This window comes from Mustela nivalis (assembly GCF_964662115.1).
Source record: "Mustela nivalis genome assembly, chromosome: 20".
In the NCBI taxonomy this organism is placed as follows: Eukaryota; Metazoa; Chordata; class Mammalia; order Carnivora; family Mustelidae; genus Mustela; species Mustela nivalis.
This window is the reverse complement of record NC_139039.1, coordinates 40069102-40087364: the sequence shown is the minus strand read 5'-3', so window position 1 is coordinate 40087364 and position 18263 is coordinate 40069102. Positions and strand designations below refer to the sequence as shown.

Sequence of the window (18263 nt, the reverse complement as noted above, 5' to 3'; positions counted from 1 at the left end):
GGGTCAGGGCTTCTTAGACCTCAGAGTCCGGGAGAGGCCCTTTGTGAACTCCTAAAAAATGCAAAATCCTAGGTCCCAACACGAGAGGCTCCATTAAAGCTGTCCCCGGGGAGCCTGGAGTTTGGGTTTTCACAAACACCACAGGTATCGCCGGTGCTCACGGCCGCGTTGCGTGCGGGGGTCCCGCACGGTGCGACGGTCCCCGTAGAGCCCAGGTCCCTGTGGCGCTGTGCTCGCTGCGGACACGTCTCCGGGGCTGCCTCTCGTCCCGCACCTGTCGCGGCGACGCTGCCTGTGCTGCTCCGGCTGGATCGTCCTGGAGAGGTTGTGTTTGTCACACACCGTGAGTGGGGTGCAGGAAGGCACTAAGAACCAGCTCTTTATGATAAACCGCTTACATGCTAGTGAGGGAGCCCAGACCCTCAGCAAGGCCTGCAGTGTCCAACCCAGTGACCTTGGGCTGGGGAATCAGAGGCAGTTTCTGCACCTGAGCACCGCAGGGACCCTTGCCGGCAGGTCCGGTCTGTGCGGCTTCCGGCGGTGGGGGCAGCACGGCCCCGGGTAGTCCCGGAACCCTCCGGCCGACGCGCACAGCCTCCCCCACCCCCTCCCCCCACTACCTCCGTCCCCTCTGGTCGGGGCGTCGTCGCCACTGATGAGCCCCATGGACACGTCCTCATGCCCCACATCCTCAGTTCATGTCAGGGTCACTGTTGGTGTCGCACGCTCAGGGGTTTGCACGAATGTGTGGGGACTCCTACCTGCCATGACAGGGTCACACAGAGTAGTGTCACCGCCTAAACCCTCTGTGCTCCCCTGCCCCCTCCCGCCCCCAGCCCCAGCCCTCCCCCTCCAGGCCCCACCCCCAAGTCTCCCTCTCCATCGTCATCCCCTGGAAGCCACTCATCTGTTTACTGTGTCTGTAGTTCTGCCTTGTCCAGCAGGTCACAGAGTTGGAATCACAGAGCAAGTAGCCCTCAGACTGGCTTCCTTCACTGGGTGAAGCACATTGGAGGTTTCTCCGTGTCTTCATGGTTGGGTGGCTCATTTCTTTTTAGGGTTAACCACTATTCCAGGGTCTGAACACACCACAGTTGACTCAACCACCCGCTGCAGGACACCTTGTTTGGGTCCAGGCTTTGGCAACTATGGATAAAGTGCGCAGGTTTTTGTGTGGACATGAGTTCTCAGTTCAGGTATTATTTTAGATCAACTTTATCAGGATACAATTTACACACAACCACATAGCCTCATTGTCAGTGTATAGGTCCATGACTTCTGACAAAATACCTATAAACCCAGGGGTGCCTGGGTGGCTCAGTGGGTTAAGCCGCTGCCTTTGGCTCAGGTCATGATCTCAAGGTCCTGGGATCGAGCCCCGCGTCGGGCTCTCTGCTCAGCAGGGAGCCCGCTTCCTCCCTCTCTCTACCTGCCTCTCTGCCTACTTGTGATCTCTCTCTGTCAAATAAATAAATAAAATCTTTCAAAAAAAAAATACCTACGAACCCAGATACAGGTATCCTGAGTTCCTGTACAAAATACGGAGCAAGTGCTTCCCTGCGGACCTCACCCGACTCCTTCGCTGCCTGACCCCACATCCTGGCCCTGGGCGGTCAGCGTCCTGCCTCTGTCACTAGAGATCAATTTCGTAAACATGGAAACACACGGCATTTGCTTTTTTCTGTTCTTCTGGTTTTTCATGCGGTGCAGTGGTTTTGAGATCTGTGTGTATCAGTCATCTGCCTCTTCCTGCCTTCCTCTCTCTCTCTCTCTCTCTCTCTCTTTCTTTCTTTCTTTCTTTGTTAAATTGTTTTTAAAGGTTGTTCCGCAAAGCAGATGCAGTATTTAAGGCCCCGTGGCCGGCAGGGACTGCTGCGTCATTAGCGCGAGCGCGGGGTTAATCAGAGCGCCGGGCAGCGGCAGCCCACTTCCCCAGCCAGACTTCTTGCGAACTGGTAAGTGACAACGTTGATATTTGTGTCTTCGCTCCAAGAATCCCCCAAATCCGGCCGTCGCTGTGACGGGTTCTAGTCCGGGGCTGGCGTCGGGGGCTGACCTGGTCCTCCCGAGCTGGAGAGCGTGCGGTCCGACGGGCCTGTCCGCGCTCGCTTGGCTCTCACCGCCGGCTTCCCGCCCTTCCCTTCCGTTGGCTTCGGTGGGACTCACGCGATTTTCTCATGTTGTGGGCAGCCTTAAAGGCAGGCGACATCATTCTGGGATAAAAGGGGGCACGAGCCAGTCGGTAAATGAACTCGGGAGCTGCGGCTGAGGTGATCCCTGCCCCCCCACGACACGTTTCATCCGGGCTGTCCCTGCGGAGCAAACCACCGAGACTCCGAGGCCCTGCGGAGCGCCCAGCCCCGTCACTCGGCTGTGGGAACAAACAGCTTCCGCGGGCTGAGCGGCCACGGCAGATGCCACACCGGGCAGCTCACGCACAGGGTCGCGTTCACGCCTCACGGACGTGTCATAGGGTCGGCTGGTCCCCAAGGGGACACTCACATGGCAAGGCCCCTTCAGGGCCACCTGACTTCTGAGATTAAGAAAGTGGCCCTTTCCCGGGGGAGCCCCCGCAGCCCACCTGCCCAGGACAGCCCGCCCACCTGCACACGCCTGGACCCGCCCTGCCCTCCAGGCGTGAGAGAGCCCGAGCTCGGACGCAGGCCCCGAGCCGAGTGGCCTTTGTTCCAACAGACCCTGGCGGACTCTTCACCCGAGGGCCTCGAGACCATGACCACGTGGTGACCAGCTGTTGGATTCAGCAAGATGGGGCACTTCGTGAGGGCCAGGTCTGTTCTGGGTGTGGGGACGCTGCCCTGAACCCCACCAGCAGCCCACAGCACCCCTTGACCGGCGTCTGGTAGACAGAGAGGGAACCCCTGCGTCACCAAGAGGGGTGGTCTCCTTCCCAGGAAGTGGCCCGGTGGCCACGGACCTGCTGCTCCTACCCCCAAGGGCGCGTGCGTCTGGGCGTCAGTAATGCTGATTCTCTACACTCAGCAACGCCCCGGAGAGCGGGTGAACTAGAAGTTTCCGCTTCATGTGGTTATTACTCAGGGGCTGAGTAAGCATGTCTGAGGCCAGTCAGCATGACGGCCGCGCCACGGTCCTCGAGCCTGGGACACACTCGTCACCCCCACCACCCCCTCTCCGGGCAGGCCGTGTGCACACCCCAGGGGCACCTCCCGACCCTGCGATGCACGGGGCACCCGGCCGGGCTCCACAGAGGTGGCCTGGCTTAGTGTTCAGGCCTCTGGCGGCCTTCGTGCGGGGTTGCAGCGCCCTGCCCGCCCCCGACCAGCTCCCCTGCTGTCCTAGAGCCTCCGCGGTGCTGCGTGGGAAGGCGGGCCGGCAAGGACTTCAGACATCCCCAGAGAGGGTCCACCTCGCCCTCTGCTGTCGTCACACTGAGCGCCTGTCTGAGGGACGCCCGTCCAGGGAGGGCCACTCACCGTCCCCTCAGAGTCCCCGGTAGCATGCCCACACCCTTGCCTGGAGCGCAGGCCCTGGCCCAGGGGCTCCACGTCCGGCCCCCACCCAGCCCTCTGCGCCTCCTCCTGCCTTTCCTCCTCTTTTCCAGGCATTCTGGCTGCCTCGCTGCTCCCCACACAGCACTGACCCTGGGGTCCCCTCTGTCTGGGCCTCTGCCCCCTGGGCTCCCCGGGGCTCCTGGCCTCCATCCCTCCCTCAGGAGGCCTCTGACAGCAGCCCACTCCCTCCCCCTGCATCGGGCTGCGTCTCCGCACGGGAAGGCTTTGGGTTCGTTGACGGATCTTATCCGCGTGCAGCTAGAGCTCCCGCCAGTCAGCGTGGGCTTGTCTGCTGGGCTGTCCTCCCTGAGCCAACCCGGCTTCCCTTGCCCTGGGCCCGGCTTCTCCGGCCGCACCTGCAGCGGGCCGGCGCTCAGCCGTGTGTGTGTGGGTGGGGGGGCTGGGAGACCCCCAGGCCTGGGTGAGAGCCCTGCAGGGAGCGCGGTGTGAGCCCCACTGGCCGCACGAGAGCGCGGAGGCTGGTCTCGGAGGACCCGTGCGCGGCCCCGGGGAGCGCTCTGCACCATCAGACGCGTCCCAACACGTGCGCGTTCTAGCCCTTGGGTACCTCCCAATCAGTGTTCCTTTCAGGGCAATTGTTATTTATTTTCAGTTCTTTTATTTTATTTTTCATCCCGGCGCGAGCCTTCCTCCCCACCCGTTTCCACTGTGCCCCCGGCCCTCCCCTCTGCGGACCAGCAGGGTGCTCTCTGCGGTTAAGGGTCTGTTTCTCCGTTTGTCTCTCTCTCTGTTCTCCTTTGCATGTTTGTTTGGCTTGTGACATTCCACACGCGGGTGAGATCATCAGGGCGATCTGTAGGAAGCGTTCGCGCCCTTAGAGCACTCGACTTTAGCCAGCAGGCTCCCCGTGGGTTTGTAGGACAACCCGCCCCACACCCAGCTGCGTCGGACGCGTGGGATGCGTCGGACGCGTGCGCTCCGTCTTCGTGCGGGGCTTGCTCTCCCCTCAGCCTGTTTGTCCACGTCTGTGCTCAGCGGCCGCGCTCGCCGAGGGGCACGGGGTGACCGCACCCCAGGGCTCGGAATTCCTGCTCCGCCCCGCTGGAGCCGCTCGGCCCGGCGGAGCCTCCGCATTCCACCCATGCGTCCCTGGGTGTGTGCCGAGGCGCGCAGACACACAGACGTGTTCGGTGTGTGTTTAATCGATCTCCGTCTTTTCTCACCGTCTCTACACGTTTAAGAAAGAGCCGCCCCTGGTGCTTCGAGTGGCTCCCGTGGCCGCTGCCTGCGACACACAATGCCCATCGCAGCGACTGCTCCTTCGCCGTCCTGTTGAGGGACTGGCCTCCCCGAGCTAGCCGTGGGGAAGGAGCAGCCCCCACCCCGCAGCCGGGATGGTGCCCTGCCCGGCTCTGAGGCCAGACGCACCCGGGAGCCCGCAGATTCTGTGAGTGAGGACGGGCCCTGCACCAGGAAGCAGTGAGGTCTGATCCAGGGTCTGTGGTGGGCTCGGGCTACGGCTGTGCCGGCCCGTGTGGACAGCAGGTCGGGGCAGGACACTCGTGGCTGCCATCGGCAGCTTCTCCGGCGTCCAGCCCGGAGCCCGTCCTCCCGGGAGTGCTCCCGCCTCCTCATCCCTGCCTGAGCCCCAGGACCGAGAAGGGAAGACCTCGGTTCTCCTTCCATCAAGAGCTGCCCCAGGGGTTGTTGCTGTTTAGAAAACGTTTTACTCCTCAAAATGCCAGGTGGTTTTTCTGATTTGAGGGGTAACCGTCTGACTTACAGCCTGAGGGCGTCCCCCGTGTGGCTCTAGAGTCAGTGTTCCCGTGCGTCCGTCTGTCCGACCGTGTTGGAGAGGAAGTGTGCAGTGTGCTGAGCGGTGCCCAGCCCCCACTACCCCCCACGGGACCGGGGCCCCTGCGGGGCCAGAATGAGCACACAGGCCTGGTTTCCATAGTGCCCGTCTGGGCGGCAGAGCCCTGCCAGCTCCTTGGACGCCGCCGTGGGGACAGCAGCAGGCAGGCAGCGCCGAGAGGTGGCGGGCCGCCTACCGCACCCCCTCTGCGTGTTCCGGGGGGATGGGCGCGGCCTGGGCAGCAGCTGCTTGTCCGCCGTGTGTGCTCCGGCCGTTCGGCCCTCGCTTCCTTTTCCTGGAAGGATTTCATACGTGATGTCACTGAGTTCCCAGGCAGTGTTCTGAGCACGAGCTGCTTTCTCCGCCCGTCTTGCCTGTCACAGATTCCCTCTGTCCGTCCTGGGAACAGGGACACAGAAGGCTGAGTGTCCATTGTCTGTGTGTGTGTGTGGAAGTCCGCGGACAAAGGCCCTTTCTCCCCGCGGGCCCTGCTCTGACTCTCCCGCTGTTCCCTCCTCCTGCCGGGCCGCTGTCCAGGAACAGACGGGAAGACTCGTGGCCTCGGCGGCTCAAGGAGGCCGCTGGACTGGAGAAAAAGAACATTTATTGTTAGTTCCCCACCATTTATGTTGACAGAGCGTTCTCTTTGATGTTGCTCGCTGTGTTTTTTCCAAAGAGCTGCAGGTACGAGTGATGTGTCACTAGAGACACGGCGGGCTTTGATTCCCGGCCCTGCAGGGCGGCTGCCCCCGCCCCGTCTGTCTCCGTCTGCCTCTGTCTTGGTCTCTAGCCGTCTCTCGCCGTCTAGGTACTGATCGTTTATCTGGCACAGTTCAAGGGCCCCCGTGCTTGGTTTTCCTGCACCCGAGATGCAGATTCTCGGAAGGGAGGGACGGTGCAGCGGCGTCACGGCCATCGCTCCGGCAGACGTGCGGTGTGTGTCCCGGGAGAGCAGAGAAGATGCGGAGCCACAGCTGGGGGTGGGGGGGGCACAGATGTGAGCCCCCCCCGGGCAGTGAGCGGGGGCAGGATGGACAGGACAGGGCCTGAGAGTCAGGGGAGGCCGCCCTGATGCCCCTTAGATTGTGAGCCAGGCTGGGAGGAATTACAGTTACAAACCAGAATGGAAGAATGAAAACCACCCGAGCTTAGCCCAGGATGTGAGGGGAGATGACTGTCATGTGTGCACACACACTCGCACACACACGTGCACAGTGGACGGTGACACACGTGCACACGCACAGAGCAGACAGTGCACACATACGTGCATACACGCACACACGGTGGATGACGGTCACGTGTGCACATGCGTGTGCACACACTCACAGTGTGCACCCTGGCCTGCAGGCAGTGTGTGTTCCTTATCACAGGTGTGCAAACTGTCGAGGAGCAGCTGCTGCCACAGCAGAGACCCCGCCCTGGCCGGGTGATGGGGGTCTGACCCCTGCGCTGCCTGCCGTCGGCGTCCGTCTGTCTGTCTTCCCTCCTCCCCGGACCCGGAGATGCGCTCCGGCACGCCTCCCAGTGTGCCGGCGAGGATGCAGTATGCTGTAGGCTCCCCGGAGCCACCGAACCAGCAGGAAGCCTCTATTTCTAGAAAGCGGTTTCCGAGGAGGTGCTGGCGGCCGCGTCCTGGGGCTGGGACGCCGAGGGATCCTGTCCTGCAGGCTGGAGGCCCGAGGCCGGGCGTGCGGGTCGAAGGCCCCAGAAGCAGGCGTCTGTTGGCAGAAGATGCGTGATCCAGTGGAGCAGAAGGGCCCCGAGGACGGCGTGCGTCCCACCCGCGCCGGCGACGGTCCCCACTCATCTCTGACTCAGTGCTGGGCCCGTAGGGAAACGCCCTCAGCCCTTCCGCGATCGTGTTTCATCTGGGCGTCCTACAGCCCAGTCACCTTGACACGCAAACCCACGGAGGCAGACAGAGGACGGGCGGCAGCGGCTGCAGAGCGGCCCAGGGACCCAGGCCAGCGGCTGCAGAGCGACCCAGGGACCCAGGCCAGCGGAGCTCGGCCACGCGGCCCGCCCCGTCCCACGCCGCCGAGGCTTCGTCAGGGCCGCTCTCCTGCTTCTTGCTTCCGAGTGCCGCGGCCGTGTCTGTGCACACGCGCACATCGGGCCCCGCCCCGGACTTGAGGCCGTCGTGAGAGAGGTTTTGTCCTCTCCTGTTTCCGTCATGGTCCAGGTGACCCTGAGGCCATCAGTGCCAGCTTTGGGGTCTGGATTCTCACGGCAGGACGGGCGGGCAGGATGCCGTGCTCAGCAGGGCCCTGTGACCCCAGGGTCGCCCCAGAATGGCGAGGACCGCGTGGCCCACGGCGGGCTGTCCTCCTGCACTACCACCATCTGCTGGACAACATGGAACATTACACTCTGGGGACGGACGGTGACACTGGGGACATGGAGTTAGGTAAACAGCAAAATATTTGAAATGACGTTCCAGCCACTGTAGAGTAAACCAGCACATGTCATGTATTTCAGAATTCTTTTCCATACATGTCACGTTATTTTAAATAGCGTCGTGCGACAAGTGCTTGTCAACGCAGGCACGGAAATGTGCGCTTCTTTTCAAAGGTGATGCATGTCCCGGATGGGTGACCCAAGTCCTGGGGCGACATGTGTTTGTGATAATGACCTAACACGCGAGGGCCGCTGTGTGTGCCTGTGAGGAGGGATGGAAGTCATTCTCGTGGGTGACGTAAGTGGATTCCTTTTGGAAGAGCCCAGCTGTCAGCCTCCGGTTATTAGAAACAGGCCAGAAAACTTCCACCCGGTGCGGGCGACGTAACAACCCGCCGGAGGGGACGCCTGCACAGAACGTCGCTTCCCGCAGCCAGTGTCACCGAGTGTCGAGGACGACAGGCCTGCGTCTCGTTCACACCCTGCCCTGGAGGCTCCTGGCGCCTTCCCTGTGTGTCCCCAGCACAGCCCGGGTCACCAACCGTGGCAGCTGGTTCGTGTGGACAATCGTGGGTTGTGTCTCGCTGTGGCCCCTCAGACGGCGTTTCGAGGCCAGCCTAGATCCGGGTCCCCTGTCCTGCAGTCCTCATGCCACAGGCTTTTCCCTCACAGCCATCGCGGCTCCGACGCTGACCCTTCCGCCGTGTGGTTGACACTGAACCGGGAGGGCCGGTACCCAGCAGGGCGTGTGCCCGAGCCCTCCCGGGAGAGGCACGGCGGGAGCCTGGGTGGGGGGCGGTTGTCAGAGCGCGAGGCCCTCGGGGCAGCCGGCCGGGCCCTCGCTCTCCTGGAGGCTGAGCCAGGCTGAGGTGGGGCGGCGGGCTGTGGGGCTTGGCCCCGGGGCGCCGGCTCCCAGTCTGGGCACGGACACGGGCTCCGGCCAACTCTTGGGTTAGTTTTTTCCTACGGGCGTCCCGGGCGGCCTTTAGCAGGAAGACCCGCGGGTTTTGATGCCATTGCCTCGACGTGAGCGTGGAGGTAAAACGGACGTCCTGTTTGGGGTGGCACCGGCGGCACGGCTTGACTGTTTCAACCGTATTTTGCTGCTGGAAGAATCGAGGGGAGAAGCCAGCTTTTCCCTTTGCCGCAGGAATCACCGAGCGGGGACACGGCCCCTGGACCGCGGCGCGCACGGTGCTAGTGCTGTGTGAAGGAGGCAGGCTAGTGGCGTGGTCTGCGGGCTTGTCTGAGCTCGTTGTGCGGCTAAACCAAGCTAAGGTTTTCCCTGTGTGTGTGTGTGTGTGTGTGTCCATATATTTGCATACATTTGCATACATTTGTGTATATTTGCATGCGGAATATCCGTGTCGGGGAGTTGGACACGAGACCGTTTGCTACACGAATCTAAGGAACAGTGAGTCGAATCGAGGTTCTGGAGAGAAGAGTTAATACTCGGGATCTTGTTTCTCCCCTGCCAGGGCCTACACACGCGTGTGTGACGCGTCATGGAAATGGGGGGTTGCTCGTGATTTCACTAAAGCCTGGTGGTGGCCCCAGAAACGGACGCTGACGTGTCATGGGAATGGAGTGGTCCTCCGTGAATTTACAGCGTGTGCATGTGTATGTGTGTGCGCATGCATCTGTGTACATGCATGTGCGCGTGTGCATGTGCATGTGTGCGTGTGCATGCGTGCACAGAGCACTCTCAGGTCACATTCTGAGTGTCCTACGAATCCTGATCTCTAAGCACTTGCACTTGAAGTTGTCGGGAACACGTTCCCACGCACCGGCAGTTCTGCCCCGCCGTCCGAGCTCCATGTGCCGAGAAGCTCCCTTGCTGGGTGGAGCGCGGCCGCTGGCGGGGAGCACGGTGGCCGGAGCCTCTCGGAAGCGCCCGGTGACTGTGTCCGCAGACGGAAGGACGGCACGTCCCCCCTCGGCTCCTGGGGTGGAATCCGTGAGTCAGCCCCTCCACACACTCCCACAGAGAGCGCAGAGTCTGTGCCTGAGAAAACAGGCGCTTTTAGTTGAGAAACAGTTCTTTTAATTGAACATGTTTTTGCATCAACGACAGAGAAGAAAAGAAATACCCCCCCCCCCCCCCCGCCAAATACCAGGTAATTTAGATAATCGAAACCAGCAGTCAGCAAACTCTTTCTGGAAAGGGCCACATAGTCAATATTTTAGGTTTGGGGAGACCATGGGTTTTTCTTTGTTTATGTTCGGTTTTGTTTTTATGACCCTTTAAAACTGTAGATGCCGTTTTGACTGAGGGCTGCGTGCAAAAAAACCATGTTTGGATTTGGCCCCAAGTAAAACCCGTCAGTCTGTGCACATCTCCTCTTTCCCCAAAATAACTAAGTCCTGCAGATGAGGGATTCCAGCGCGGTGGGCCGTAACCCGTGATCAGTAGCTCCTTAGGACATCACAGAAGTCTTAAAAAGTTCACCCCAAATAAAACCAATTTTCCATGAATTTTATGAATTGACATTTCTATAAAATTGGGGTCATTCGTGAATTTCTTTGCTTATTTTTTTTTTTTCTCTTGCAGGTTGCCCCCCTGGAGTCACTTTCCTGTCCGAATCACACCCATTAGTGCTTTCTGCTGGTGGCAGAGTCTCTGGGTTTCTGCTTGTTGAAAAACCAACAACATTGCCTTCGACCTGGGGAGAGATGCTGTCTGGGTATCAGAGACGGTCCCAGTGGGGCGGAAACCTCTGTGTCACTGCTCTGGGGTGGCCAGGGGACTGTGCTGCCCCCTGCCCAGACTCCTTTCTGCCTTCTTAGCGAGGTTTTCTCTCTTTCTTTGCTTTCCAGATTTCTTTTTCTTTGTGCGATCATTTAGGTGTGCATTTCTTTGTGCATCTTCTGCTTGGAATTTGCTAGGATTCTGGAATCTGTGGATTTGGAATTTTTCATCCTTTCTGGAAATATTTCATTGTCCTTTCACGTTTTGTCTCTGTGACAGTCTCTAATAAAGCATATTTTAGAATGTCTTACTCTCTGCCTTTTGTAGGTCTTACGTCTTTCTCTATATTCTTAGTAATTTTTGTCTCTGGATCATGAATTCTGATTTATATTCTGGATCTTGCGTTGTGCCAAAATCGGCAGTTAAATCCCTGCATTTTGTGGTTGATTTTGGTTATTTCACTTTTGTTTCTAAAAGCTCTGTTTACTTACTTTAAAAATCCGATCTGCACCTATTTATGGCGTCCTGTTTCCTTAGGCACCGTAGGGAATGTCCTATATTTATTTCAACGGGGCAGCACGTATTTGAGCTCTGGGAGGGCTTCATGGAGCTCTAACTCACACACCGTACGTTCACCTGTTCAGAGCATAGGGTTCCCTGATTTGCGGCACCGTGGCCGGGCCCCCATCACGGGGTCCCTTGTAGCACGTCCTCGTCACCCCCAAAAGCAGCCCCGTCCCCACCAGCACTCCCGGCCCACTGTCCCTCAGCCCCCCGGCCATGAGTCACCCTCAGCCTCTCCCGCGGGCATCTCACTGAGTGGCGCTGCCCAGCGTGTGCTCTTCCCGGCGGACGCCCCGCACTTCACGGCGCCTGCTGCCAGCTGGTGGGACAGTGGAGTTGCCGTGGGTGCCGCGTGCCGTGCTGCTGGGGTGTTCCTGCACTGGTTTCGCGTGGACGCCTGCTTCTGTCTCTCTGGAGCGCGTGCCTGGGAGTGGAGCCGGGGCACTGCTCTGGGCTTCCCGTGCACAGGACCTGCCGTTCCCCGACGTGCGGCCGTCGCTGGAACGCCCACCAGCAGGGGTGCAGGAGGGCTCCAGGTTCTTCCTCCTGCCTTTGCCGTCACAGCCCTGCAGTGGGTCTACGGGGCTTTCCTTGCCGTGCGATCCGGGTTTCCCCGACGGTGGCGCTGGACGCATGATGGCGACGTGTTTCGTCGGGTGGGCGGTGACGGAGGTCTCTGTGAACCTGCTCTCTGGGCCTTTGTTCCTTACGCAGGGGCGCAGGGGCCGTTGCCACGGGTCGTTCCTTCTCTTTGACGACAGCCTAGAATTGTGTCTGGAAGACCCCCCGGAGGGAAAGCTCTTTCCTGCCCATCGGGTTCCGCTTCCAGGGTTCATGGACATTATTGGGGTTCATGGCGTCTAGTGGGTGGGCCTTTACTCCGGGGGCGCCCCGGCGCCAAGCTCGAGCCTTAGTCTTCCCTGGATGGTGCTGATGGTTCGCCCCCAGCTCTGCTCCCAGCCCGAGCTGCACCCCTCTGGTTGGCGGTGGGGAGGTCGCCCACCCGGCCCCCACCTTCCTCAGCCGTGGGAGTTTAATTTCTGCCCCCGAGGTGAGCCCGTCAAATCAAAGCTGTTCAAGGAAACTGGTTCCAGGTTCACCTTGTAGGACTTCTTATTCCTTTCTGTTCCAGGCTGGTATTCCTTATGGGACTCCTCATCAGTTTTCAGTGTGTGTGTGTGTGTTGGGAGGGGAGTTCCAGAACCAGCAGGAGGTGAAACACAAGATCAAACGTAAAAACCAAGCCTGGAGAGAGAGTTGTAAGGAACTTCTCCTACAGTTGTAGGGGTTTGGCAAGTTCAAAATCTGTAGGGTTGGCGGCAGGCTGGAGCCCCAGAGAGAAGCTGCCGTTTGAATCTGCAGGTGCCACCGGCAGAATTCCTTCTGAGGGCGCCGGTCTTTGTTCTCTCAGTGCCTTCACCTGATGGGACAAGGCCCACCCACACTGGGCAGGTTCATCTGCTTTACTCCAAGTCTAGGGATTTCAGTGTTAATCCTGTCCAGAAAATACCTTCACAGCAACGTCTACACTGCTGTTTGATCAAGCATCTGGGTACCATGGGACGGCCAAACTGACACATCACAGTTAACCGTCGCAGTGTATACACAGCATACATGTGCTTTCATATATTCCCAAACGTATTTTCGGTGTAGGAGCTGTTACAAGTGACTAACCTGCCGTTACTCGACTCGACGTCTTACACAGATGCGTCTCGGTTAGATACTGCGACTGTGACGAGATGGAGCCCAGTTGGGGTTAATATAATATTTTTTCCAAAATTGCAAAAGATGGCTGGCAACACAATTACTTAAATGTGTTTCTAATCTTTCCCTCTGTCTTATAAAGCGGATTTGGATTTCTTCTCCACGTTACGGATATTGATCGATTTTCCCCTTAGCAGGACAAGGACGGTTCCGGTGGCTCGCGGCACCACCTAGTGGCTGCCGGTCAAAGTCTCCCTTCGGCAAGGTTCCCAGGGCCGGGAAGGGTCGAAGCTTCCCAGGAGGCTGCCCAGCACGGCTCGAGGTGTGACCTGGGGTCCCCAGGAGACCTCCGATAGCTCTTCGGGAGGCGAGGGGTCAAAACCATTTTCATAATACTCGTGAGATCAGTGATTGTTTCAGTGATGCGGCGGGGGTGGAATTGGACGGTTTGCACAGTCCCGTGTGTGACGTTCCAGGCTCCGGCGGGGGGAGGACCCGGCCACGTGTGGCAGAGAGCCCCCGGGCGCACCGTGGCCGGATGAGAGCGCTGCTGGCGTGGCTTCGGATTCTGAAATCGGGGTCGTGGCTCACCCTCGGGATGTCGCCGTGGGGCTGGGCGTGCGGGGGCCAGTCCACGGCTCCCCGCTGGCTTTCCTCCCCACGCAGCCAGAGCTTGGACCGCCACAGCCGCGTGCGGCCCACGCGCCCACCGTCTTTCCTTGAGCCGGGCGTCGCGGAGGTTTGCAAAAATGTGGAAGCTTGCCTCTCTAGCTGTTTTCTTGTTTCCAGAAATGTCGTTATTTTTCACAGACATGTTGTTTGTGTTAACATCGAACAGGTCTTTCATTTTTGTTACTTTGTAATGAATCCATAAATACGCATTGTAAAAATGTTCTGGCTTAAATTTCTAGTGTGGCAAGCACAGGTAGGTATGACCTACACGAATAAAAGCCGTTTGGGCATCAGTAATGTTTGAGGGTGCCGGGGCCCTGGGCGGATCTGACCCAAGAGCCCGAGGAGGTTTAGAGCGACGGAATGAGACTTGATAATCTCGGATGACTAAAAACAACATGTAATGTGGAATTCAGGAGCTGGGATGATTTGAGTCCAAGGATAATAAATACTGATTTATGGTTAGTTTTGGATACTTTATACCATTTCATTTGTACGTCCAAACAGTTCATGGCTGATCTTTCTATTTGTACTTTTCATAGTTTTAAAGCAGGTTTCGTTCCTGACTTGACCACACATCTTACCTCTTTCCTTCCCTTTCAACAACCAAGTCAAAGAATACTTACTGGCTGTCTATTCTACGCCAGGCCCAGGGAGAATGGTGAACTCTACAAAGAGAAGGAGACTAATTTCTGCCTCTCCCAGGCTGGAATCGGAACAACTTGTTTATGTACACATTCAGACATTGCCCAGTTTTCTAAAATCACTCCCAAATTTAACAGGTCATGTTGTAATTTATGAGTAACGCAGCGCCCTAGGGCCTTAGGCACTGGGATCTGCAGTTTTATGCCCAACGGGCCGCGTGGAGAATTTTATCTAAATAGCCCGTCCATTAGCAGGATGCTTTGTCGCTGGTGTAGCATGTGTGCTTCCCCCCGCAGAGTCTTCTGTAAGTGAGGAAGTTCTGTCCTCATAGGAGAAATGCTTTTTGAGAAGAGTGACAGTCGGAGGCCCGAGTTTCGTGACGTGACCCGAGGGAAGCCGCCTGTAGTTTACAAGAGAAAACAACGTACAGAGCCCAAGGGGAAAAGAGGCTGAATGACATGAACTCAGCAAAAATACCGTGTTTTGGAGACAGAAGAGCAGTGCCACCGAGAGAAAGCCTTCCCCTTCCGTGTCTTATGTCTGTGCCTCGTGGCTCCTGGGTCACTGTCCCTCAAAGTGTGCAGGGACAAGGCCTTCCTGTTCTTGGATGATTCTCGTGCGGGGGCGCAGCTGGGATGTGGGATCGAGTCTTGCGGAGGAAGAGAACCGGTCGGATGCAGATGGACAGGGTATGTGAGAGATTGATCGTAGGAACTGGTCCCTGGTCTTGTGGGGCCGGGGAAGCCCCCGGACCTGGCGTCCGTGAGCAGGATGGCCGGGCCAGCGGGTGCCGGAGCTCTATCCAAGGCTGGACCAGGGCAGCCATTCTGTGGTTCTGCTCAGGCCTCAGTGATGGCCTGATGGCCACCTGCCTTCCAGAAGGGGGGGTCTTTACTCAGTGTCCTGATTCACAGACACCCCAGAGGTTGGGTTTCACCAGCTCCCCCTGCTGCATGGTCAGGCATCTGGAAACTACCCTCCTGGGGTGACAGTAGGTACCTGCCTCTGACCCCAGGGTATTTGTTCATAGGTCCCAGTTTGGATCCTAAGTTGTATGGGCCCTGCATTCCAGCAGAGCCACGGACACTGGGAGGTGAGATAGATCTTAGTGACTCATTTGTTTGAAAGCTCTGCTCTCCCTGACTTTAGTGGGTTAGGAATCCGCACTCCTGTGTCAGCCAATGTCACAGAGCTCATCGATGTCAGTCTTTGGGGTGCAAGCTTTGACCATCAGTCCTGTACCAAATAGATGGCCATTTATTTGTTGTTCTTATCCGGTTCTTCTGGTCAGTTTGCCGTGGATGAATGAGCAGCTTGGCAGGACGGCGGTGAACCCAGACAGACTTGCCGGGAGCAGGTGCACGTGCTGGGGACCCCTCGGCATGAGAGGCCCCTGACGGCAAGTTCCACTGCAGCAAACGGAGCCGGAGAGTCGGGGAGCGGTGAGGACCCAGTGCCTGAGAGTGCGGCAGAGCCGGGCCTCGGTAGCTGGGCCGGCCTCGTGCGAAGCCAGGGCGCGTCGCAGAGCTTCGCTGGGTCAGTGCTGTCTTGACCTTCGTTTAACCCTGAGAAGAAAATTCCTTCATCCCACATCTTCACGTGGGCTGCCAAAGCCGTGATCTTGTTGTGCTGGGACAACTGGAGACAGCTGTTAACGGCAGGTCTTAAAGGTTTCGTGGGCCAGCGGCGGAAGATGGAGGAAACCAACACCAGCAGACTCTTGATCTCAAGTCCAGATCTCCCGCCCCTGGGGAGATGTTTCCATGCCTTGTGCAAAGGCCCGGATCTTATCCCCCAAGCCCCCTGCCCCCCTACAGCACCTCTGAAGTGCGAGACTCAGGCAGACCCCACGGCTGGGACCAGAAACGCCGGGGAAGACCTGGATTCTAGTGGCTGTTCCTGACTCCTGTGGACTGAAGACTTCGGCCCTAGAGCCTCTGCTGTGAGCCTGTCAGCTGACCTGACCCGCCTGCAAACGACCCCATCACTCACCCTGGGGTTTGGCCACCATCCTGTGCTGAACTGGACAATGGCCTTCACCTTGACCTTGACCTGGGAACCGCTTCTCCCTCAAGGCTAAAGAGAGAGGGGCTAGACACCAAGCTCTCTAAATTCTAGCTCAAACTCCCTGCATAGCCACGTAAGGCTGGACAGTTCTTTGTTTTTTTAAGTCTGTGTGGTCTTTGGTCTCTGCACGCGTGGGGCGAAGCCAGAGGACTGGGCAGGCGATTGCCACTTGTTCCGTCCAGTGCTGAGAGTCCGCGGGGGGGCTGGCCGGCTTCCTATCAGCAGCCCCCTCCCCCTGCCCACCGGAGCCCAGGGGCACTTGGCTTGTCTCCTGCTCGCAAGGGCAGGGCCCGCCCTGCCAGCCTCATGGACTCGCGTGCCCTCCGTCTTTTCTTATTTTATTACAACCACCATTCTTTCAGGCCCATGGCTGGGCTGCATGGTCCGTAATCTCGAAGCCATTAAGGGCTTTCAGAATGGAATCCTCTTGGCGCGGCCGGCCGCGGCTCTAGTGCCTGTTTCCTGGATCCTGTCCTGCGCCCGGCAGCTGGTGACCCTGGCCTGGTGCGGTAACGCTCCCTTCCCTGGGCCTGAGCGTTCCGGATTGAAATCATAGCATATGGGGGCTTAAACCAGGATCATGTCACCCAGACTCTCGCTTTACAGATGGGGAAGCCAAAGCCCGGGGCGGTCGGACAGATTCTGCCTGGGTCACGAAGCTTTGACAGCAGATTAGCGAACTTAGCGGCCAGGCCTGGAGCCCGTGCCCTTGATGCCCGCCCCAGGCGCTGTGGCCAGATCTCAGTGGCGCTAACCTCCTCGAGATTACTTAATGACACCGTCGAGATAAACTTCCATTAATGGAGGGCTGCGTCTGTAAATAGAAACCTGTAAATAGAATCTACAGGGTAAAAAAAGGTGCTTCTTGCGTTCCTCCCCCGTGCAAGGCACTATTTCAGTCGAGCCCGGGGGTGGTTCTGAACCTACTTCTGTGTCTACACAAGCCTTTGGCCCCAGGTATGGTCAGTGTACAAAAACGGCAGGTGGGTGGTTTTGACCCTCGCAGATGGGCCGTTCTCATAGGTTTAAACTGAAGCATGGAGATCACATGAAGGGCCACACTGTAATCTTAAAAATACCAATAGAGTGGACACACCGTGTTCTGTGGGCTTCAGGTCTGCACCGCAGTGGCCCAGCAGTTCTGTGCGTTGCTCACGCTCCTCTGGAAGGGAGCAGAGACGTGGTTGCCCGTGCAGCCCGGGGGGCCTCAGTCGTAGCTTTCCCTCCGCACGCCCGGGTCTTCGCAGAAGAGCCTTGTGAGTCCCAGAGGAGCTTGTCCCCACTCAGTCCGTGGGCTCTGCGTTTCCGTGGCTCTGGCCTGCGGCTCCCAACACCCCCCATCTCACTGAGGGTCACAGTGGAGGTCACACCAGGCAGAACGCACATGTGATACAGCTCGGGCCTCCTGCCAGGCTTCCTAGGCTATGTTTTGATCTGCAAAATATGGAAAAACTTTGGGCTCCATTACAGAGACATGGAGTAACGCCCGAATACCAGACAATCCAGTTGCTTTGAAGTTTGGGAGGACTCTCGGTTTTGTCATTCTCGGTTTCTTGTTAACGCAGACACGGGCACGTTAATGGCTCTGTTGGGCTTGTTCACCCGGGAAGCGGACGGTTCTTGAAATGTGTCTTTAGTCCCGTGGCGTGGCCACGGTGTGGGCCGTGAGACGGATGAGCAGGTGGTTGCCACAAGGAACGTGTGGTTACCGGCCGACACAGGGCTCTGGAGGAAAAAAACGTGGCTTTTGGGGTTGTGAACGGAGAGCCCTAACGTAACTCGGGGGTTAGAAGAGGTGTCTGGGGAACTGGTGTTCAAGGGGGAGCTGAGGGTTCCCCAGGAGACAGGCAGATGTTGTGGGAGGTGACCCAGCGGAGACCCTGGGGCCAGGCGGGGTGCTGTGTGGGACCAGGGTGGCTCCGCAGTTAGGCACGACCAGGGTTGGAGAAGGTCTGGCCGTGATCCTGAGCCCGTGGGCAGATGCGGTGGCAGATGAGGGTGGGGGCGGCCCGGTGCTCTGACACCGTGATGCTGCACGGGAAGGAGGTGGCAGGGGCAGGGGGACCAGCAGGGCTGACGCTCAGGACGAGGGGGCAGAGGACGGTGTGCAGGGCTGACGGCTCGGCCCCCCAGGGGCAGGGGACACCGGTGGCGGGAAACATGGAGAGCCTGGGCCCGG

At 58.6% G+C, this 18263-nt stretch overlaps 1 protein-coding gene and 1 long non-coding RNA gene across 2 annotated transcripts in view; one reads left to right on the top strand and one right to left on the bottom strand.

The window, feature by feature from the left end:
• MYOM2 (myomesin 2) overlaps positions 1–18263 on the top strand; it is a 124827-nt gene that overhangs the window by 25878 nt on the left and 80686 nt on the right. The window lies entirely within an intron of this gene.
• On the bottom strand, positions 4112–9696 carry LOC309855225. The gene is made up of 2 exons (XR_014306681.1): positions 5275–9696; positions 4112–4344 (listed from the first exon to the last, which is right to left on the bottom strand). It is a non-coding gene; the product is annotated as an uncharacterized lncRNA (long non-coding RNA).